Below are 25011 nucleotides of genomic sequence, written 5' to 3'. Positions count from 1 at the left end.
AACAGGCTACCTAAATATGGTTCCCAATCAGAGACAATGACTAACACCTGCCTCTGATTGAGAACCATATCAGGCCAAACAAGAAACCCCACATAGAAACAGAAAACATAGACTGCCCACCCCAAATCACGCCCTGACCATACAAAACAAAAGACAAAACAAAGGAACTAAGGTCAGAACACTGACACTCTGGAAGGTTCTGACTTAGAATATGTGGACAACTACAAATACCTAGGTGTCTGGTTAGACTGTAAACTCTCCTTCCAGACTCATATTAAACATCTCCAATACAAAATTAAATCTAGAATCAGCTTCCTATTTCACAACAAAGCATACTTCACTCATGCCGCCAAACATACCCTCGTAAAACGGACTATCCTACCGATACTTGACTTTGGTGATGTCATTTACAAAATAGCCCCCAACACTCTACTCAGCAAACCAGATGTAGTCTATCACATTGCCATCCGTTTTATCACCAAAGCCCCATATACCACCCACCACTGCAACCTGTATGCTCTCGTTGGCTGGTCCTCACTACAAACCCACTGGCTAGATACTTTGATTCTTCAAAGTAGCCACCCTTTGCCTTGATCACAGCTTTGTACACTCTTGGCATTCTCTCAACCAGCTCCATGAGGTAGTCACCTGGATGCTAAATATTCATAAGACAATATATTCACAACACAAACACACACACTTATACACTCATGTGCTGCTGCTACTGTGGTCTTCATTTTACTCAATTCGTTATTTATCCTGATGCCTAGCCACTTTACCCTGCCTTCATGTACATATCTACCTCAAATACCTTATTATCTATCCTGATGCCTAGCCACTTTACCCTGCCTTCATGTACATATCTACCTCTAAATACCTTATCTATCCTGATGCCTAGTCACTTTACCCTGCCTTCATGTACATATCTACCTTGTTTGCCTCATGTTCTTGCACATTGATCTGGTACTGGTACTCCCTGTATATAGCTCCACATTGATCTGGTACTGGTACTCCCTGTATATAGCTCCACATTGATCTGGTACTGGTACTCCCTGTATATAGCTCCATATTGATCTGGTACTGGTACTTCCTGTATATAGCTCCACCCTGTATATAGCTCCAAATTGATCTGGTACAGGTTCTTCCTGTATACAGCTCCACATTGATCTGGTACTTCCTGTATATAGGTCCATATTGATCTGGTACTTCCTGTATATAGCTCCACGTTGACCTGGTACTTCCTGTATATAGGTCCACATTGATCTGGTACTTCCTGTATATAGCTCCACATTGATCTGGTACTTCCTGTATGTAGGTCCACATTGATCTGGTACTTCATGTATATATCTCCACATTGATCTGGTACTGGTACTCCTTGTATATAGCTCCACATTGATCTGGTACAGGTACTTCCTGTTTATAGCTCCACATTGATCTGATACTTCCTGTATATTACTCCACATTGATCTGGTACTTCCTGTATATAGCTCCACATTGATCTGGTACTGGTGTTCCCTGTATATAGCTCCACATTGATCTGGTACTGGTACTTCCTGTATATAGCTCCACATTGATCTGGTACTGGTACTGCCTGTATATGGCTCCACATTGATTTTGTACTGGTACTACCTGTATATAGCTCCACATTTATCTGGTACTGGTACTTCCTGTATATAGCTCCACATTGATCTGGTACTTCCTGTATTTTGCTCCACATTAATCTGGTACTGGTACTCCCTGTATATAGCTCCATATTGATCTGGTACTTCCTGTATATAGCTCCATATTGATCTGGTACTTCCTGTATATAGCTCCACATTGATCTGGTACTGGTACTCCCTGTATATAGCTCCATATTGATCTGGTACTTCCTGTATATAGCTCCACATTGATCTGGTACTTCCTGTATATAGCTCCACATTGATCTGGTACTGGCACTTCCTGTATATTACTCCACATTGATGTGGTACTTCCTGTATATAGCTCCACATTGATCTGGTACTTCCTGTATATAGCTCCTTTCTTGTGTATTTTATTTTATTCCTCATCTGTTACTATTTTTGTTGTAATTGTTGTTGCTCTGCATCGTTGTGAAGGGCTCGTATGCAAGCATTTCAAGGTAGACACCTGTTGTATTCGTAGCTTTTGACAAATAACACCTTATTACATTTTTAATTGATAGCAATGATGTGTGATGCACTAAAATAAGCACGAACACACATCGTACACACGCCAACACTAACATTCCAAACATACATAATATATGTGCAGAACACACACACACACAACAACACTGACACAAACACACCACACGCTTCAAACTAACAGTCCAAACACAAATAATATACATGCAAAACACCCAGTCACTTAGTTGACGTTAAATGCATTTTCACGCAGCCCAACTATATAATGACTTAATGCATGGTTAAACACGTAAACAACTCTCAAAGCTCACATGTCGTACAACGTTTCTACACGTTGAGCAGTTATTTTTTTACATAACTTTTTAATCATAGAGATGCTCTGATGTTAATAATCACATAACACGTGCAAATCTTTTCCTTATTGCGTTCTGCAATGGCTCTAACGCAGAGTCTCATAGCTGCCAGCGACATTCCAATCGCTTACTGTGCACGTTACATGACAAATCCCCTCTGTTTGAGTCATTCCGCCAAATCAAAGGGTTCTCATTATTTATCGCGTCGGGTCGCAATCATCTTCCCGAGTCCCACATGTTCTCTACAGATGGATACCATTACTCAGACACGCCACACGGTTCAGCTACAAGCCCCATCCAGTCAGTCAGGAAGTCAAGTCAACAGAGGACCTAACCCATCATGCATCACAGACTATACATTTTGCTCCCAGGTAGGAGTTAGGGTTTAGTTAGGAGTCACGCACACCGTTTCACTAGTGTATATCCCAAGGGGTGCACATCTACATATTGAGTCCTGCTTGTTGTCATTTAACTGATTAACTGTTGTCCTTGATTGGCTAATATCACTGATTGCCCGGTGTACACACCTGGTTTGAGAAGTCTGTCTCTGATTAAAACAACGTACACGGTATACAGCTCTCGATGACCAGTGCAGTGGACCTTTTCCCTACAATCCATTTCCTGAGTGGAACAAATACTGGATAGGTATATATCTGTCATCGTAGACTATAAGGACCCTAACTGCAGTCACATAATGTCCCTCCCATCCACCCTTCTCCTGATAGTCTGATAGTCACCTCCAAAATTATTGGCACCCTTGATATTGAAAAAGCAAAAAAGACTGTATAAAATAAATAACATGGAAATATATGACTCAGAATTGGTATTATTCATTTGATAGTATTTTTTTGCTCCGCTTTATCAAGCGTGCCAATATTTTTGCATTCCTCCCAGCCTCAATTTACACCGGCATAAGAGCATTGTATTTGGTACAAATAATTCCATAAATTCTAGACCTCAGCTGAATCTGGTAATGAATGGTGTGGCAGTTGAACAAGTTGACGAGACAAAATGACTTGGTGTAACCTTTTGATTGTAAACTGTCACGGTCAAAACATATAGATGCGATTGTTGTAACGATGGGGAGAGAGGTCTGTCCGTCATAAAGATATGACACCGCACTCCAAAAAAGTAAGTCCTGCAGGCTCTAGTTTTTTTGTCTTATCTTAATTATTGTCCAGTCGTGTGGTCGAATGTGCAATAGAAAATACCTAGTTAAGGTGCAGCTGGCACAGAACAGAACATCTTGCTGTTCATTCTAATTGGAGGGCTGACATAAATACTATGCCAGAATCTCTTGGTTGACAGTTGAGGAGACTGACTGCATCACTTTTTTTTTTTTTTTAGAAACAATGTGTTGAAAATTGCAAATTGTTTGCAAAGTGAACTTACACACAGCTCTGACACACACACACACTTAACCCACCAGGGTTCTTTTCACAGTCCCCAAATCCAGAACAAATTCCAGAAAGCATACAGTATTATATAGAGCCATGATTGCATGGAACTCCCTTCCATTTCATATTGCTCAAGTGAACAGCAAACCTGGTTTAAAAGAACTGATAAAGAACCAGCTCACGGCACAACGCCTCTCCCCTATTTGACCTAGACAGTTTGTGTGTATGAATCAATATGTACAGCTATGTGTGCCGGTTTTTACATTCATGTAGTTCTGTCCTGAAGCTGTTCTTTGTCTATTAATGTTCTGTATTATGTCATGTTTCAGCTTTTGTGTGGACCCCAGGAAGAGAAGCTGCTGCTTTCACCACAGCTAATGAGGATCCGAATAAAATACCAGATACCAAAAACAAAAGAGCATGAAAGAATTCCCATCATTCGGCTATTAAACCATCTCTTCTCCGTTAAGCTGTCGCAGGGCCACATTTAATCAGCCATATCAAAGCAGATACAATGATTTTTAATGCTATTGGATGAGGACTGAAAGTCACATTTTCCGCAGGGAATAATAGCTAAATGCTTGTAATGGCTGCGGTGTGGATGGCCAACTGTTACACAGGCAAGCAGAACGGAGCAGATCAGTTTTCGGATTAGGCAGAGGACATGTCTCAATGAATACTATGAGTGTGGTTTAAATGGCATTAAAAACAGAGAAGCTCTGTCATCCAAGAGTAAAGTACATTACCTTATTTAACACTGTGGCATCTCTGTAATCATAGGGACACGATTCCCCTGACCATGTAACCTGACCAAATAAAACAACTCCAGGATGCAGTTTTACGCTATGACAAAGGGCCCAGAGTTTTCCCTGGTCACGTCACTTCAAGTCAAAACTAACCTCTGCCGCTATTATCACAATAACGTCATGCATTTTCATTGAACCTTTTCTTACGTATCAATTCACTCAATTTACAACAGTAAATGAAATTACTGCCATTGAATTTCTCTAGCAGTATAGTTTCATTGTAATGGTGCCATCTGACAGATGGGTTTGAGGATAGTAGCATGTCTGTCAGGAAGTCTGGCTCAGGTGCTAACTGGGCTAAGTCTCTCCTTGTCAGAAGGCACCATTAAGACGATTAAACTCAAAAGGACAAAAAGACACCAAGTCTGTCATGTTGTTGACACGTGTGTTGACATCTTCTTTCTCCATCCCTAAGGAAGGCCAATAGTACGACACATCGATGCAACCCTTCTTTCTAAAATGGTACGTCCCACACTCAGTCACCCCGGGCATCTGTTGAAACGTCAGACCCTATAAATGATAGAAAAATAAGGGGGTGGACAACATTGAAATATCACACATGTTCTTACCTGTAAGGAACATAGTGGTACTTACAGGACTGCACAGGTTTCATAGAATCTTGGTTATTGCAGGTAGGTTGCCAGTAGCAACCTGTGATGATGCAAAGCGGTGAGCCATCTGTCCAAGCCCCTTGAACAAGGTTTGAAAAGGGGTTCATGTAAAACTGAAAAGGAACACGGTAAAAACAGACGTAAGATTTAAAAAAAGGAGACATACAGACAGACGCAGAGACCGTGAAAGAGAATAACATAGATATTCTTATGCTGCAGTCTGAATGATTCTGCTGTATGACTGATTTATATATGCACGTTTAACTGGATTTGACACCTGTCTCTTTAACGTCGGAACCCGGCAGACACGCTTCTGTGTACTCCTGTCTGTACGACACTCAACGTACACAACCGACGCATACAATGTGTTGCAGTTCAACAACGACATAAAGTCCACTGAGTTATGGATCGCATTGATCAATAGCAACTCTCCCCTGGAAACGCTATTGGCATCCACATAAAAATGGCAATGCACCCGCTTAAAACATTTAGCTATTTAGCTCAGTGCTACCAGAACATAATTGATGAGGAACAATCGAGGGAGATGTAGAACAGTATAGTGCCAGGTGCGGAGCACTTTAAGTGATTGCTTAACCTCTGAAATACTAGATTTAAAAAAAAAAAAAAAACGTGTTAGAGTTGAACACTGAAGACCGATATGAAGCAGCCGCTGTAAATGCACCATAAATGTAAAAATCCTCTTTAGGGAAGAAACTTATTGTAAACTAGCTAACTCCTCCTACTTATCCCTCTGTCCTAACTGGTTGTCTCGCTGAGTTCTGTCTCCAATCAGTCTGTATCTATTCAGCACCTCGTTAACACAAAGCACTTCCAACAAGATACTAAACCATCACTGGCCGTGGGGCGGGAGAGTAAACGGTCAGATGCCCTTGTCCGGCACTGTTTAAGTCCATTTATTTTAGTGGCGTACAGTACATGTCCCCCTGTGTGTCTTTATTTAGAGGGCCTGCTTTCCCATTAAAGATTTAATTCACAGAGCAGCTTTAATAGATTAAATGAAAGTAAAAATTGTCACGCCCTGCCAAAAATAAAAAACACACAACCGGGTTGTCTTTCAAAGCAAAGAAGCTTTGAAACCCTGGAAAAAAAATAAGCCTTTATTCTTTTGTATATTAATTTAATCGTGGCGTCACTCCTACCCAAGCTCATCCATGTGGTTTTTAGAAGGATACACCTCTCTAATGCACCCTTTTCTTTACATGAAAACGCCACAGAAACTTCTAGGAAGACGTCACTTGAGACACATCTCAATACAAAACACAATGTTTCTTAGCATACCGTCTATCCTACACCGACCGCGTTCAGCAGAAATCATGCAATGCTACCAATTTCCTTCTGTACAAAAAAAAAAAATCCTATATGATGAAGTAAAAAAATAAAATAATAATGGTGGGGTGCAGCTGTATATTCTGGAGCACGAAGCTGGAACAGGACCTCTGAGGCTGTCAGATACAGTGGAGCTCCATTAGTTTCTCTCTCCACTCAGCAGTAGCTGTCTCTGTCAGAGCTTCCAGCGCCTGCGCTTCAGAGAGAGAGGTGAGAGAAATAAAAATCTCAGCTCCTCATCTGCTACCCTGTCAGACAGTCAAACAGTCACACAGTGTTGATGGGATGTTATAAATATGTTACAATCAGCACCTTTCTTGACACTCCTGAATAAGAACAAGAAGAGACAGAGAGCACCGAGTGAAACCTCATCTCTGAAATGGATACTTTTAAAAACTTTTAAGATACAGTAGAAGATAGTGTATCAACCACTGAGTATAGGAGTTACAGTACAAAAGATGTATAATTTCACACGGGATATAATGCCCACCCACATGCATATGTTACGATGTTAATGCAATATACTGTAGTCTGTCACATATTACTCAAGTAAGCATTTCCCTGTACTGTTTCACACCTGCTGGATCCTGTGCAAATGACAAGTAAACATTGAAACTTGAAACAGGACTGAATGTTTGATCCTGGTTGGCGATAAGTAAACATGCCAGTTATAGCTAGCTAATAAAAGAGCTACGTTAAGAAATATCCTGTAGTACTGCATTTTATTATTTTGTACAAAGTGTGCAAAAGTGACTCCTACTCTCAGTGGTTGATACACTATCTTCTCCTGTATCTTAAACCTGTAAGACAAAAAGTTTTTAAAAGTATCCATTTCAGAGATGAGGTTTCACTCGGTGCTCCCTGTCTCTTCTTGTTCTTATTCGGGAGTGTCAAGAAAGGTGCTGATTGTAACATATTCATAACATCCCATCAACACTGTGTGACTGTTCGTGGTTGAGCTTGATTTGCGCTGATTTTAACTAATACCTAACAGGTACGCGGTTTCATTCTGTATTGCCGATGGGATCACGTGACATCGCAGCTGTTGATTAACATGAAACATATCACTAAGTCGAAGCTGAGAAAATAAGAAAAGTCTGTCTGAATCAGAAAGTGTGGATGACAACACTGCCCTACCAAGCACAAAAAGGCAGTAACTGCTCATTTGGTAGAAAATGTGTTCATGTCATTTTTGCCACATTAAATACATGCTTAATCATGTGGACAAGTATCCTGCCTCTATTGTATTGTGTTTTGGAGAAATGGGGGTTATGTTATCAGTAACTGCATAAAGTTACTGTGAAACCAATGTAAATAAAAGCCATTTTCCTCAGTTCCACGCTATGTGGGGCAGAACAGTGTTTCCATAGAACATGTCATTAAGTAGAGCTAAGAGAGAGCAAAGTCCTTTTACAATCGATATACTCAAAACTTAAGCGACTTTGAGATTGACACAGCACAGTTTTTAATGAAAGGGAGCTGCTTTGTCTGCGGTTTTGCGGTTTTTTTTTTTTTTAGAAAATGTCAATGCCTTAGGAAGTGCTTTCAAATATGTGTTAAATATAAGAGATAAAAAAAAAATGGAATTAAAATTGTGCTTGGTGTTTATCTCAACGGCAGTAGAAACATCACAATTCCAACTAGTTCATTCTCCCCCTTTACTCATACGGCCAAGTAAAAAGGTGTTTGTGTGTGTTTCCCTTAAGACTAGGGGAGGCAGTTTTCGCTTTTGGCTAAAAAGGCTTACCCATTTGAAACTGCCTATTTCTCAGCCCACAAAACTAGAATATGCATATAATAGGCAGATTAGGATAGAAAACACTCTGAAGTTTCCAAAACTGTACATTTTTTGTCTGTGAGTTAAACAGAACTGATATTYCAGGCTAAAACCTGAGGAAAATCCAACCAYGAAGTGGCCRTGTTRTTGAGACCTCTCTGTTCCCATGCATCCCTATTGCCCATATAAAGGGATATCAACCAGARRTCTTTTTCTATGTCTTCCCWAASGTGTCAACAGCCTTTAGACATAGTTTCAGGCTTTTATTTTGAAGGATGAGCGTGAACGACCACATTGCGTAAGTGGATAGGTGGGGGCTCTCCGAGTGAATTTTGCGCAAAAGTGAAAGGCAGCCATTGTTTCTCTCGGTCCTAGTGAAAAGCCAACTGTCCCGGTTGATATATTACCGAATAGATATTTGAAAAACACCCTGAAGATGGATTATAAACAACGTTTGACATGTTTCTGTGGACATTATGGATATAATTTGGGATTTTTTCCGGCGTTGTCGCGAACGCTCTTTCCGGTGGATTCCTGGGCATAACGCATAACGAGGTATTTGGATATAAAAAATATCTTTATGGAACAAAAGGAACATTTGCTGTCTAACTGGGAGTCTCGTGAGTGAAACCATCCGAAGATCAAAGGTAAACGATTAATTTGATTGCATTTCTGATTTTCGTGACCAAGTTACCTGACGCTAGGTGTTCTTATTGTTTTGTTGACCGATCGATAAATTTACACAAATGCAAGTATTGCTTGCGCTGTAAAGCATAATTTCAAAATCTGAGTCGACAGATGGATTAACAAAAGGCTAAGCTGTGTTTTGCAATATTGCACTTGTGATTTCATGAAATTATATTTTATTATATACCGTTCGCGCTAGGCTAGGCTATGCTAGGCTATGCTAGTCAACGTTTCTGATGACAAATATCCCGAATCCGGGATGGGGAGTCCAGACAGGTTTTAACAGCGCATTCACGTTAAAAACTCCACTGCCACCCAAACCATGTCTGTCGCATGGACCAGGTAGGGACAGCTGTAAGGTTGTTACCATCGGCTCTGGGGGCCTTCTAGCACAGAGACCCTGTAGGGGACAAATCATTTCAAGAGCACAGTAAACCTGCTAATGAGAGGAGAGAGGAAAAATAAGACATTTCAAGCTTACTTAGAATGACTTTCACAATCCATTTGATTTTCTCAGTAAGTGGTGCAAGGACTGATGTTGTGTGGTTATATTTTGTTCCTTGAAAGTACTTTTTTTTAAAGTACTGTGTGTGTGTGTGTGTGTGTGTGTGTGTCTCTGTGCTGTTTGGAGTCCTTCACCACTGTCTCAGCTGAATCTAATAGATAATGTAGCACTGTGGTTATTTGATGCCTGTTCTAACAAACCCCTCACTATAACAGGTGGGTCGGCATAAAGAATTCTAACAGGTGGGTCGGAGTAAAGAATTCTAACAGGTGGGTCGGAGTAAAGAATTCTAACAGGTGGGTCGGAGTAAAGAATTCTAACAGGGGTCGGAGTAAAGAAATTCTAACAGGTGCGCTCGATGTAAAGAATTCTAACAGGTGGTGGTCGGGCGTGAAATAATTCGTAACAGGTGGGTCGGAGTTCAAAACTCTGACAGCTCAACGGTGGGTCGGCGTAAAAACACATGGGAGGACAGAAATAGGATAAGACGACACAGGGCAATGCACTACACGTGGTGACACAGCTGTGTTGTGTGTGTGTGTGTGTGTGTGTGTGTGTGTGTGTGTGTGTGTGTGTGTGTGTTCAAAATAAATGGTCGAGCTGAAATCCTAGAGTACATAAAGATTAAAGGAGATGAAATCGTGTACGGCCTGTACACGATTTCATCTCCTTTAATCTTTCACAACACTGTCTTTTAGCTGTCTGCATATGTCTGAGTGACTGTCAAAAAATATTTAAGAAAATATGTACATGTCATTTACACATGGTATCTGCACACACACACACACTTTTAGAGTGTGGTCTTTGTGAATTAGCATCCAGACAGAGACTAGAAGCATCTCCTCTCCCTCACCTTACTCTCAGGGTGTCAGTGGAGAATGCCAACATAAATGATTGATGGGGATATTTTTAAACCCCCCTGAAATCAGAGATATATTTATTTTATTCCTACAAAACCTGTCACCGAGTCACACACTCCTTTGATGCAGCAACTGAAGGGGTTGGACTTTTTCATTGTCTCCCCCCCAAAAAACTGCCACTTTCTTTCTCTCTCTCTCTCTCTCTCTCTCTCTCTCTCACTCTCTGTCCCCCTCTCACTCTCTATCACCCTGTCCCCTTTTCTCACTCCATCTGCTGTATTTTCCCCTCTTTTCTGTCACTGCCACAGTATTCTTCAGATTAGTGGGTGATCATTGACTTTGACATCCCCGAGCAGATCAATGTAAACGTGCGCGTTTGAACGCCACTCGAGTGCTCGTTACCATAACGCAGCGAGCCTTCCGTCGCCCTGGTTATCTCATTGAGTTAAGTAAACACTGAGCCATCTACAGGGGACAGTAAATCCACTTTATGTGGTGTAGGCAAGACTAATGACAACTGAATTAGGTAACATTTGATTGGGAGACTTCCCTGATCTTTTTTTCAGGGTTGTGTCAACACACAGTATTTCATTATTTTCCCTGGGATGTGAGATGGCCATTATAAGATTAGGATAACTAAGATTAGGATTAAAATCTGAGATGATCAGAGAAAACATTGAATCTGCACCTCACAGAGTAGGTCAGCCAACCACTCATTGGCTGTGAAGAATGTGTTTGTTTTCTATGACTGTGTTTTGTATCTCTGTTTGGCTTTTTTGTAGTGTTCTGATGTTTATATTTTTGTAATTTCAGCGCTCAGACCTTGATCTCAGCATAAAAATAAAGGTAGAAATATATATTTAAAAAAATATTACATATGGATACAAATATAACTCAAACTTCCCCTACAATGTTTGAGAATCTTTTCTCCGAATATACAGTAGCACGTTTGTTTCTGAAAAAGTTAACTGACTTGCCATGACTTTCAAACTAAGACTCCAATTTATGTATAAAAAATTCTGTATTCACCATTAACTTTTAGTATATACATTTTTAAAAGCAACAAAGTAATTTATCTGTCACAATATAGTACAGCCGATTAGTGAAGATATACAGTGCATTCGGAAACTATTCAGACCAGTTGAATGTTTTCACATTTTGTTACGTTACAGCCTTATTCTAAAATTGATTAAATAGTTTTTTTCCCTCATCAATCTACACGAGATACACCGTAATCACAAAGCAATAACTGTTTTTAGAACTGAAATGTCACATTTCCATATGTATTCAGACCCTTTACTCAGTGCTAGGTTAAAGAACCTTTGTCAACCATTACAGCCTCAATTCTTCTTGGGTATGACGCTACAAGCTTGGCTCACCTGTATTTGGGGTGTTTCTCTCAATCTTCTCAGCAGATCGTCTCAAGCTCTGTCAGGTTGGATGGGGAGTGTTGCTGCACAGCTATTTTCAGGTCTCTCCAGAGATGTTCAATCGGGTTCAAGTCTGGACTCTGGCTGGGCCACTCAAGGACATTCAGAGACTTGTCCCGAAGCCAATCCTGCGTTGTCTTGGCTGTGTGCTTTGGGTCGTTGTCCTGTTGGAAGGTGAACCTTCACCCCAGTCTGAGGTCCTGAGCACTCTGGAGCAGGTTTTCATCAAGGATCTCTCTGTACTTTTCTCCATTCATCTTTCCCTAGATCCTGACTAGTCTCCCATTCTCTGCCGCTGAAAAATATCCACACAGCATGATACTGCCACCACCATGCTTCACCGTAGGGATGGTGCCAGGTTTCCTCCAGATGTGACGCTTGGCATTCAGGCCAAAGATTTCAATCTTGGTGTCATCAGGACAAATAATCTTGTTTCTCATGGTCTGAGAGTCCTTTAGGTTCCTTTTGGAAAACTCCAACCGGGCTGTCATGTGCCTTTTACTGAGGAAGGACTGATTGGTGGAGTGCTGCAGAGATGGTTGTCCTTCTGGAAGGTTCTCCCATCTCCACAGAGGAACTCTGGAGCTCTGTCAGAGTGAACATCAGGTTCTTGGTCACCTCCCTGACCAAGGCCCTTCTCCCCCGATTGCTCAGTTTAGCCGGGAGGCCAGCTCTAGGAAGAGTCTTGGTGGTTCCAAACGTCTTCCATTTAAGAATGACGGAGGCTACTGTGTTCTTGGTGACCTTCAATGCTGCAGACATGTGTTGGTACCCTTCCCCGGATCCATGCCTCCACACTATGCTGTCTTGGAGCTATTGGACCTCAAGGCTTGGTTTTGCTCTGACATGCACTGTCAACTGTGGAACCTTATAGAGACAGGTGTGTGCCTTTCCAAATCATGTCCAATCAATTGAATTTACCACAGGTGGACTCCAATCCAGTTGTAGAAACATCTCAAGGATGATCAATTGAAACAGGACGCACCTGAGCTCAATTGAGTCTCAACGGGTTTTTTTTGTATACATTTTCAAGAATGTAAAAAACATTTTTTTTTGCTTTGTCATTATAGGGTATTGTGTTTAGATTGATGAGGATTTTTATTTTATTTAATCCGTTTTAGAATAAGGCTGTAACATAAACAAAATGTGGAGAAAAAGGAAAGTGGTAAATACACTGTACCATGAGAAAGAAAATCGAAATGAATGAATGCTCAAACAATGCCAATGGTTTCACCAGAGGCAGGCAAACGAGGACTTAACCCTTTTGAGCAAATAACAATTAGCGACAATAGCTTAGAGGGGACATACTCAGAGTGTACAACAGCTGGCTCAAAGGAGAGACAAGAGAGGTGGAGCATGATGCAACATCTAACAGCTAGCACTTTTGATCACATCACAATAGATCACAACACATTTCTGACCAAATTAGAAACGTATAATATCTGAAACTGTAGCTAGACTCTTACCCGTCGTATAGATGGATGAACGCTTCATGGCAGACTGGAACCATTTAACTCTGTTTTGTTTGTAGCTACATCTTGTTTGGCCAGCGTTGTGCCACGTCACTCTGGGTTCATAATGTATATTATGCTAAATTCACGGCATCAATGTTGCTGAGAAAAGTAGCCAAACTTTTCTAGTTCTCGATGGCTGACGTTATATCTTTCAAAAAGGACTGTCAACACATACTGAGCAGCTCACGGTATAGACAGAAGCAAGCTACATGGCAGACTAATCCAAACTCATCTCCACGACATGTCCAGCCCAACCATTATCTCAGCCAATCATGGCTAGAGGGGAGATTCCTTTATTTGTATTTATGGATGGAATATAAAGTTTGCTATTAAGGCAAATTAAAGTTCATATGTTCCAGAAGGCATTTTTATAAAAAAAATACATTTTAACATTCAAATGCTGTTCCTGTGAAGTAGTGATTTGATATAGTTGCTTAGTTACCTGAAACGAGTCACAAATGTCACCCTGGATATTAGACTTGCATTGATTTGAGATATTTGAATCATAAGCTTGTCTTGATGTATAACGTCTGCATGCTCAGTGCAACTGGATCCTGGACTTCCTGACAGGTCACCCCCAGGTGGTGAGGGTAGGTAGCAACACATCTGCCACACTGATCCTCAACACTGGAGCTCCCCAGGGGTGCGTGCTCAGTGCCCTCCTGTACTCCCTGTTCGCCCACGACTCCATGACCAGGCACGACTCCAACACCATCATTAAGTTTGCAGACGACACCACAGTGGTAGGCCTGATCACCGACAACGACGAGACAGCCTATAGGGAGGAGGTCAGAGACCTGGCTGGGTGGTGCTGGAATAACAACCTATCCCTCAACGTAACCAAGATTAAGGAGATGATTCTGAACTACAGGAAAAGGAGGACCGAGCATGCCCCCATTCTCATCGACGGGGCTGTAGTGGAGCAGGTTGAGAGATTCAAGTTCCTTGGTGTCCACATCAACAACAAACTAGAATGGTCCAAACACACCAAGACAGTCGTGAGGACGAAGCCTATTCCCCCTCAGGAAACTAAAAAGTTTCGGCATGGGTCCTGAGATCCCGAAAAGGTTCTACAGCTGCAACAACGAGAGCATCCTGACTGGTTGCATCACTGCCTGGTACGGCAATTGCTCGGCCTCCGACCGCAAGGCACTACAGAGGGTAGTGCGTACGGCCCAGTACATCACTGGGGCTAAGCTGCCTGCCATCCAGGACCTCTACACCAGGCGGTGTCAGAGGAAGGCCCTAAAATTGTCAAAGACCCCAGCCACCACAGTCATAGACTGTTCTCTCTACTACCGCATAGCAAGCGGTACCGGAGTACCAAGTCGGGGAGAAAAAGGCTTCAGTCTTTACCCCCAAGCTATCAGACTCCTGAACAGGTAATCAAATGGCTACCCGGAATATTTGCATTGTGTGTACCTCCCCAACCCCTCTTTTTTATGCTGCTGCTACTCTCTGTTTATCATATATGCATATTCACTTTAACTATACATTTATGTACATACTACCTCAAATGGGCCGACCAACCAGTGCTCCCGCACATTGGCTAACCCGGCTATCTGCATTGTGACCCGCCAACCCCTCTTTTACGCTACTGCTACTCTGTTCATCATATATGCATAGTCACTTTAACCATATCTACATGTACATACTACCTCAAGCAGCCTGACTAACCGGTGTCTGTATGTAGCAATCGCTACTGTTATAGCCTCGCTACTGTATATAGCCTGTGTATGTAGCAATTCGCTAGCTGTTAATAGCCTCGCCTACTGTAATATAGCCTTGCTCTGTTTATAGCCTCTGCATATATATTACGCCTTGCTACTGAATAGCTCGCAACTGTATTATAGCCTCGCACTGTTATAGCCTCGCTAGTGTATATAGCGCTGCTACTGTTATAGCCTCGCCTACTCTATATATAGCCTTGCTACTGTTATAGCTCAGCTACTGTTATATAGCCTCGTACGCTGTTTATAGCCCTCGCTACTGTAATAATGCCATTGCCTACTGTTTATAGCCTCGCTTACTAATATATCGCCTTGCTACTGTTATAGGCCTCGACTACTATTATATAGCTTGGCTACTGTTATAAGCCTACTATATACTAGCCTTGCTACTTTATGCCTCATCTACATATATATTAAGCCTCGTTACTGCTAATTATAGCCTCGCTACTATAGTATAAGCTTGCTACGTGTAATAGCCCTCGCTATCTGTATATTAGCCCTCTCTACTGTATATAGCTCTCTATGTAATAGCCTCTCTCCATGTATATAGGCCTCGCCTAACTGGTATGTAGCCTCATACTGTATATGCCTCTCTACTGTATATAGCCTCCACTACTTTGTTATAAGCCTCTACTGTATGTAGGCCTCACTACTGTATATAGCCTTGCTTACTGTATATTAGCTCTCTACTTGTTATAGCCTCGCTACTGTATATAGCCTCACTACTGTATTATATAGCCTCGCTATGTATATGCCTCTCTACTGTTATAAGCCTCCGCTACTGTATAATAGCCTCTACTGTATATAGCCTCTCAATACATGTAATATAGACCTCTCTACTGGTATATAGCCTCACTACTTATAATATGGCCTCTCTACTGTATATAGCCCTCACTACTGATATATAGCACTCTCACTGATAAGCCGCTCTACTTGTAATATAGCCTCTCTACTGTAATATAGACCTCTCTACTGTATATAGCCTCTCTACTGTATATAGCCTCTTCTACTGTATATAAGCCCTCAACTACATTTATATACCCCTTTCCCTTTTTTTTCTTACTGTTATATAGCCTCCTACTGTATATAGCCTCTCTACTGATATATAGCCTCTCTTACTGTATATTATAGCCTCCTACTGTATATAAGCCTTCTTACTGTAATATGCCTCGCTACTGTATATAGCCTTGCTACTGTCTATATAGCCTCGCCACTGATATAGCCTTGCCTACTGTTATAGCCTTGCTTACTGTATATAGCCGCTACTGTTATAGCCTCTCTACTGTAATAGCCTTGGCTTATGTTATACCCTCGCTACTGTTGTAGCCTTGCTACTTTATAGCCTCTCTACTGTAATATAGCTCGCTTACTGTTATAGCCTGGCTAACTGTATATAGCCTTGCTTATTTAAGCCTTCTACTGTAATAGAGCGCTTTGCTACTGTATATAGCCTTGCTACTGTATTATAGGCCTTGCTACTGTTATAGCCTCTCTACTGTATAGCCCTTGCTACTGTTAAGCCTTGCCTACTGTTATAGCCTCGCTCTGTATGTAGCCTCGCTACTGTTATAGCCTCGCTACGTATATATAGCCTGGGCTACGTAGATAGCCTGCTACTGTTATAGCCTCGGCTACTGGATTGTACCTCGCCTACTGTTATAGCCCGCTACTATATAGCCTCGCTAACTGTTATAGCCTCAGCTACTATAATAGGCCTTGTACTTATAGCCTCTCTACTGTATAATAGCCGTGCTACTGTTATAGCCTCGCTACTTGTATTGTTTTACTGTTGTTTTTATTTACTTACCTACCTATTGTTCACCTAATACCTTTTTGCACTATTGGTTAGAGTCTGTAAGAAAAGCATTTCACTGTAAGGTCTACACCTGTTGTATTCGGCGCACGTGACAAATAAACATGGATTTTATTTGATTTAAGTTATCATAGTAGTTATTAAAAATGAGAACAGGCTAAGAAACAGTTATTGTTTTGTAACCTATAAAAACATTTAAAAAAGGAACGAGTCATTTATACAAAACTTTATTGCATATGGTGGCCATCACCCAAATGTGATAATTTAAAGCATTGATATTTGCCTCCTTCCTCAGGCAACTGTCTGATAGCTGACAACAGGGTGGCAGGTTTGTTTGATGTGCTGCTCTAGAGTTCCATGGCCCAGCTCACCTGGGAATAGAGGGATGGACACGTTCGTTTTTTATAAAAGTCTGGGGAGACTTTTAGTGGAAGGAGAGCTCGTGACTTTTGGAGTGAGTGCAGTAAATCCAAACCAACCAGTGGCCCTGGATAATATGCTATATGTCATCACACAGACAGACAGCCATAGTGAAGGAGGTTTAAAAAGCGCTCAAAGTTACCACCAGCGGAGCTAACTTCTCTGTGCTCTGGAAAGATCACAGGTAGATGGTCTGAAGGTCCTTGGGAATATTCTGTCTCTAGCACCTCTAGAGAGATAGAGGTACTGAACGAGAGATAGCAAGAGAGTTACATTTGTATTGAGGACTATAAGGGAGCCTTCCAATCAGTCAAATGGATGCGTAAAAGTCGCAGCAACTCAATGGTTTTCACAATGAGTGTGTGTGTGTGGGGGTGGGGGGGGGGGTATTGAACAGTGTGTTTCCCCACCAAAACAGCTGTGTTGAACAGTGTGTTTCATGCGTTTTGGTTTGAAGGCAGCCTTATTATTGGGTTCAAGTTGTATCTTCATGTCTGTAACTTCGCTCTCACTCTCTCTGACCCCTGACCCTTCACCCTTGACCTACCCTGACCTTCCTTTGGCCCAGGGCCTCCAGCCAAAAACCTTCTGATCAGTCTCTGGCAGGGAGTTACTACGGGACTAGACGGGTTTATGGTACATAGGGCTTCTCCATTCTGCATACGGAGTATTAGCTATATACAGAATATTAAAGAAGATGTATGACTTACTGACATGGGAGTACTCCATGTTCCTGCTGGTAGCAGGCCTCAACCTGGATGCTGGGAAATGTCCTGTCTTGGATTATGGCCATCTCCACCAGGCTCCTGGAAATCATCTGACAAACCTGCAATACAATTGTAACTGTATTTAGTCAATTGAAGTCATGACAGCCATAGGTTCTTTACACAGGAGTGTGCAGGTTTTTGTTCTAGCACTTCACTAACATATCATTGTAACGCATGTCCTCTTCATCTGAAGAGGAGTAGCATGGATCGGACCAATGTGCAGCGTGGTAAGTGTCCATAATGTGATATTTAATAAATCAACAGAACACTTAACAAAAGTACAAACAAACAACCGAAACAGTCCCATATGGTACAGACACATGAAACAACCACCCACAAAACACAATAGAAAACAGGCTACCTAAATATGGCTCCCAATCAGAGACAACGACTGACACCTGCCTCTGATTGAGAACCATACTAGGCCAAACACATAGAAATATAACAGAACAAAACATAGAAAAAACAACATAGAATGCCCGCCCCAACTCACGCCCTGACCAAACTAAAATAAAGACAAGAAAAGGAACTAAGGTCAGAACGTGACACTCATTCAACTAATTGTGGTCTAAATTGAACAAAGAAACCTGCACACAGTTCTGTCCCCCTGGGACCGAAACCACCCACTTCTGTGTTATTGAAAAAGCTTCCCAAGTTACAAGATTAGCTACAATTCTGCGTGATAGAGAATACCACGTGGGGATCTATTTCTATCTAACCTTGTGAATAAACTCCAAGTACAAGATGATTTTCCTGGTGGCTGCTGGGAGGTTCCCAAGTTCTTTAGATCAGTCTGGATGTTAGTGATGTGCTTCAACCTGATGAAAAGAGCAGAGAGGGGGGAAGACATTAACCACACTGCTCAACTTTCTCTGCTGTTTCAAGTTGCTGAGACCCCCCAAGGATCTTTAATGTGCCATCATGTGGTAAATAGTTGCTTGATCAAGATGTCAGAAGTTTACATTTAGCGAGGTAATCTACAGTATTTGCAGTGAGATTGAGAGGGGCATGTTTCTTGCCAACTTCTTCCGTTACCAATGAATCAATAAAGAGGCAGTGGACGTAATTTGACAAGTGTTTAAAAGTCAGTAAGAAGATGTGTGTCACCATGCAGGCCCTTGTCACAGCACGCCTGATAGGGAGATGACAATAATTACATGATGTACGTTTCACTATCAAAGCCGTGTTATCATTCGCTGCCGCGTTGCTGAACAATCCAACCATTTTTGTTAGTGTCTTTGATATAAATGGGCAATTTAAATACAATATCTAGTTCATAAGCATTGACTGTCTCTAGTGTCCTGTGTTGGTCCGGCAGAATGCTGCTTTGTAGTGATCTTACTCCCTCACCACCTGAAACACAATAACATCAAAACATGAATAACAATAAGCCTAGCCAGTCAGTAACTTGGCTAACTAGACCAATTAAACACTTATGTAAATGTGCACATCAGCCAAATGATACCCAACACGCCTAATTGTCCATTGCAGTGAAATTGAGAGTGGCATTTTTCTTGCCAACTTTTTCAGTCACCAATTAATCAATTAACAGGTAGCAGAGTGTTTCAGTCAGTCTAGAAACCTAGTCAGTCTAGAAATCTAGTCAGTCTAGAAACCTAGCCAGTCTAGAAACCTAGTCAGTCTAGAAACCTAGCCAGTCTAGAAACCTAGCCAGTCTAGAAACCTAGCCAGTCTAGAAACCTAGTCAGTCTAGAAACCTAGCCAGTCTAGAANCAGTCTAGAAACCTAGCCAGTCTAGAAACCTAGCCAGTCTAGAAACCTAGCCAGTCTAGAAACCTAGTCAGTCTAGAAACCTAGCCAGTCTAGAAACCTAGTCAGTCTAGAAACCTAGCCAGTTTAGAAACCTAGCCAGTCTAGAAACCTAGCCAGTTTAGAAACCTAGCCAGTCTAGAAACATTGTCAGTCTAGAAACCTAGCCAGTTTAGAAACCTAGCCAGTCTAGAAACATTGTCAGTTTAGAAACCTAGCCAGTCTAGAAACCTAGCCAGTCTAGAAACCTAGCCAGTCTAGAAACATTGTCAGTCTAGAAACCTAGCCAGTTTAGAAACATTGTCAGTCTAGAAACCTAGCCAGTCTAGAAACATTGTCAGTCTAGATACCTAGTCAGTATAGAAACCTAGCCCTGCAGTTTCAATTTAGCTATCTACTGCCATTTATAAATCAACTTCATCAATCAGATGGTTAACTAGCAAATATATTCGTTTTCCATTTAAAGCTGCCTGATAAAGCTAGCCAGGTGATAGTAAAGCTAGGATGAATGTCAGAGGCCGGTTTGCTAACGCAACGGCTGGTCTGGAGTTTGTCTGAAATGTACCATTATATTTCACATGATCTGCAAATTACTGTCGTTACTGTTATGTTTTATCACAACAACAACACATCGATGAACATAGATAAAAGAGACTTTCGAGTAATAATTTAATTTACCTCGTCCTCTCTTGCACATCGGGAGCTACTTCTTGAGATTTGATTGATGGAACAATCCAGCCAATAGTTAGTTTGTTGTGGTTTGGGAAGATGGAACTGATTGGTCAGCAGTAAAAGGTCCCTGCCCCCAGGGCGCAAATCATTTTCACTTGCAAATCTCAATCTACAAATTTACAAAAAAAAAAAATTCAAGTTTACACATTTCTTTGGTTACGTGACAGTAACAGAACTCTGATAGAGCGCAGATAAAAAATTATGCAAGTTTATTTTTTAATTCACAGCAGAAGAATCATACTCGTAAATGAACTTGTAATAATTCAAAAAATTATTTAAAGCTGAAAATCTTATTGAATGTATTCAAATGTAAAATATTTCACACATCCTGATACAAGCTTGCAAAATCAAATTGCACATTTGGGAATCATACTTACAACCACGAATCTGAAACAAACTCATCATTATAAGCCCATACATGTTTAGTAATTTATCAGACACTCTTATACAGACCGACCTACAGGAAGGAGCAATCAGGGTTGAGTGCCTTGCTCAGGATTTGAAATAGCAACCTTTTAGTTACTGGCCCGACGCTGTTATCCACTAAGCTACCTGCCGTCCCGCTGGGATTCATATTTTGTTGTCGGCATTACTAAGGCTCACCACAATAAAAAACACCTCTCATTAGCTTCCTAACAGTCAGGTTTAATAGATCAGGTTCTAGTCATTCCTTTGTAATTATTTCACCGGTTCCAATGCAACGCTCACCCCCGTCTTTTCATTGGCTGAGCCTGGCGTGCATGGGGAAGATGCATGGCCCATAAAAAAACACAGTGTCCCTGTGTGTCTTATTAGTGATCAATGAGAAACTAATGAGAGACGCTTTAATCTGCATCCTCCATTAAATATGTTAGTAAACAAACACGCTGGCCAGCTAGGAACAAAAGGTTGAGAGACACAAGGTTACTGTCTGGGGGTGGGGGGGGGGGGGGGGGGTCAGCAAGGTCACGGTCCTGTCAGATAGTCAGTACTAGACCCGGCTGGCTTCGTGTCACACATGATTAGACCCATTATCTTCGGGCTGTGTTTTTGTATGATGAGGGTTTAAATTGCATTGCTTTAATGTTGGATTGTAGGGTTTGTTTTCAATACATACCCCTGTTTTTTCTGCACCGGCTTGCTGACTACAAGCATTGATATGATATTATACCTAAACATGCTGCATGGCTTTACGGTGACACTGTATTTATATAGGTAGCTGAAAGGAGGATCATGTATTGTGTAGTCGGAGGTTTGAGGACAAGGTAACTCAGTTGGGCATAGAGGGAAGGACTGTGACTGTGGCCCAGTCTAGTAGACTTTTCCAGAGAGGAAGGGATCAGTAGCAGCCAACTGGGACTCTGCTATCAGACCTGAGGGGACGACAGAGAAAAATTCTTCATCGCTAGTGTGGGGAGAGGAAGACTCAGGTAGATTGAGATGGGATAAGAGAAGAGAGAGAGGAGAGAGAAGAGACAGGAGAGAGCAGAAGAGAGAGAAGAGAGAGAGTAGGAGAGAGAGAGAGGAGAGAGAGAGAGAGGAGAGAGAGAGAGAGAGGAGAGAGAGGAGAGAGAAGAGAGAAGAGAAGAGAGAGACAGAGAGAGACAGAGACAGAGAGACAGAGAGAGACAAGGGAGACAGAGAGAGAGATGAGAGAGAGAGAGAGGAGAGAGAGAGGTAGGGTTGTCATTATAGCTTTACACCCTGAAAAAGAAGTGGACTTTACTTGAGATAAAATAGAATGTATCATAATCCACAGCTCTTTGGTTTATAATAGTCAAGGGACAGTCAAATTTAAAAGAGGATGCCCTGACTAGGTTCACAATGTCGACACCTGCGTGGAGAGTGCTGTTTATTAAGCCTACGCTCTAGTAGAGCACTTAAGACCCATAAGAGATCATATGTCCATTTCTCCAATTACACTGATGTTAGTCGTGCCAGTAAATTAGGTCTCTTCGGCTAGAGGACAAGTTTCCCAGACAGCAGGAGAAAAGAAAAGAGAGGAGGGAGGGAGGGAGGAGGAGGAGGGGGAGGGAGGGAGGGAGAGACGCAGCTCCGTAAGTCCTCTCATCTTACTGTGAATGAAACCTGTCTACCCCTGCTGGATTCACCCCACTTCCTGAAAATAAACCATTTAGAGGACCAATGGAAAGACTGCTGAATGAGTGACGTCAGGCAGCGGGTGGAGGACTAATTACTAAGTGAGGTAATTAAGATGTTGCTTGCGTGAAAAATACATTAGTTAAAGTTTTTTGCTTTCCTGGAGGGACAGAGACCCATATGCCTCTGCAGCTTTGGCTTCGTTCAAACTCGGCTCAAACTGAATAAAATAGGTGTGACTTGATATAGGTGATGTGAAGAGGTGTGATTGAGATATGATGTTGTGATTGAATATGGTGTGATGAAATATGTGTGACTTGAATATTGGTGTTGATTGAATATGTGTGATTGAATATGTGAATTGAAATGGTGTGATGAATATGTGTGATGAAGATGGTGTGTTGGAACTATGAGTGATGATTGAATATGTGGTATGTGATGTGAATATGGTGTGATTGAATAGTGGTGTGATTTGAATTATGGTGTGATTGAATATGGTTGGGATTGATATCGGTTGATTGAATATGGATGTTGAGTGAAGATGGTGTGATTGAATATGTGTGTTGCACTAAACTGGCTAATGCTAAAGTTTCTGTCCTTTTTTTTTTAAAATTTGCAGAATTTTAGACGATATATTATGGAAAGTATACATGCAATGCCCTCGCCAGTTTTAGATGTACAGTGCATAATATTACAGATGATATTGTAATGTGTAGAACTGGGTATTGTAAAAGCTGAATTACACAAACACAGACTACTGTATTGATCTTTCCAAAATAATACTGTTGGTGTACGATCTCTCCCTGGCATGTGCATCCTTGTGCGAGATGCACTTTTCTACGATTTTGCGCTCTATCTGAAACGTATCTGTTGTGCGGAGCTATAAGTGAGCTCATCCCTTTTTTCAAGTAACTCACTGGATCAACAGCTATTCTACGATGGGTAATACCACTGGATCAACAGCTATTCTACGATGGGTAATACCATTGGATGAAAGCAGAGCAACCTTAGCTCAATGTGCCGTAGTGGAGGGAACAAGATGAGAACACAGACACAACGATACACACTCACTGTACACACACGTAGTTACGGACGAAGACACGGATGCAAGCACACAAACACACACACACAGACATAAACACATACACACACACATACACACAGCTCTGCAAAACTGGTGGTGACACACAACGGATAATCTTCCCTCAGCCCCAGACAACAACAAAAATATTTATTTGAAAACAGTGAAAACGCTCCATATCTCTCTCTCTCTCTCTCTCGTATTTTAAAAAAGCCTCCTAAAGGGTTCCAACCCTTTTAGTTTTCAGGTAGTGTCACGGATCCCTCCGGAACTTTCATTACACACACCTGTCCCCTTTTCCCACGGATTAGTACTTGTATAAGTGTGCCCTTCGGTTTCCATTGGGAGGTCGATTATTGTTACAATTTCCGTTAGTGCGTGTGAGTACCTGTGCTGTGTGTATTGGGCTTTCGTGCCCTTGTGGATTGTGCAGATGATTCCGGGTCTCGTCCCGTGTGTTAATCATTGTGCGCGTGTGTTATTTATTCCAGGTACTCCTCGCTCTTTTGTTTTGGGTTTCAACCCTGTGTTTTTGTTACGTGTTTGTTTGGTCTTCGTCCCACGCCGTAATTTGGGTAAAATAAAAACCCCTGTTAGGCATTCCTGCGCCTGTCTCCCGAATCATCCAACGTGACAGGTAGAACCATTTTTTCCCCCCTTAAGAGTGTAAGTGGAAAGTGTAGAGATGTACGTACACCAACAGATCCCTCTGTAAAGGTGCAAGAAGGATTTTCAGTGGTTTGAGGGTGAAAAGAGCGACTGAGCGAACAATGTGACTGTTATTGTAAATCAGTCCAAATGTCAACTTCATCCTTTTATTTCTCTCCTTGTTCTATTTCAGTTTTTTTTTTAAAGGCACAATGTGTTCTGAGACTTTTGGATCTTGCTGCAGAGATGGGAAATGGGGGGTAGTAAATACAGAAGATATATAAATAAAAATAAATAAATAAATAAACTTGATATATTCCACGTATTCCCTTAATCTCACCTCTGCCTTTTAACCCAATGAGTCCCGTCGTAACGCCGCAATGTTTTGGACTTATAACCCCTTTTTAAACCTTTTTTATTTTCTTCTAGAGCTTCTGCATCCGTAGATACCATTAGTCTGTGTGATTAATTGTTCTCTCTCTCTCTCTCTCTCTCTTTCTCTCTCTCTCTCTCTCTCTCTCTCTCTCTCTCTCTCTCTCT

The 25011-nt window shown here is 41.5% G+C and overlaps 1 long non-coding RNA gene across 2 annotated transcripts; it reads right to left on the bottom strand.

The window, feature by feature from the left end:
- Nucleotides 1–5309: 5309 nt before the first annotated feature.
- LOC112070712 (uncharacterized) lies at nt 5310–20772 on the bottom strand. Of its 2 annotated transcripts, none has more exons than XR_002893958.2 (5): nt 20610–20772; nt 19319–19514; nt 18881–18979; nt 18105–18220; nt 5310–5424 (listed from the first exon to the last, which is right to left on the bottom strand). It is a non-coding gene; the product is annotated as an uncharacterized lncRNA (long non-coding RNA). The 2 variants fall into 2 exon arrangements; XR_002893957.2 differs by lacking the exon at nt 5310–5424 and adding an exon at nt 17224–17345.
- Between the last annotated feature and the right edge of the window lie 4239 nt (nt 20773–25011).

This window comes from Salvelinus sp. IW2-2015, unplaced genomic scaffold, assembly GCF_002910315.2.
Source record: "Salvelinus sp. IW2-2015 unplaced genomic scaffold, ASM291031v2 Un_scaffold1400, whole genome shotgun sequence".
Lineage (NCBI taxonomy): Eukaryota > Metazoa > Chordata > Actinopteri > Salmoniformes > Salmonidae > Salvelinus > Salvelinus sp. IW2-2015.
This window is presented reverse-complemented; position numbering and strand designations above follow the sequence as displayed.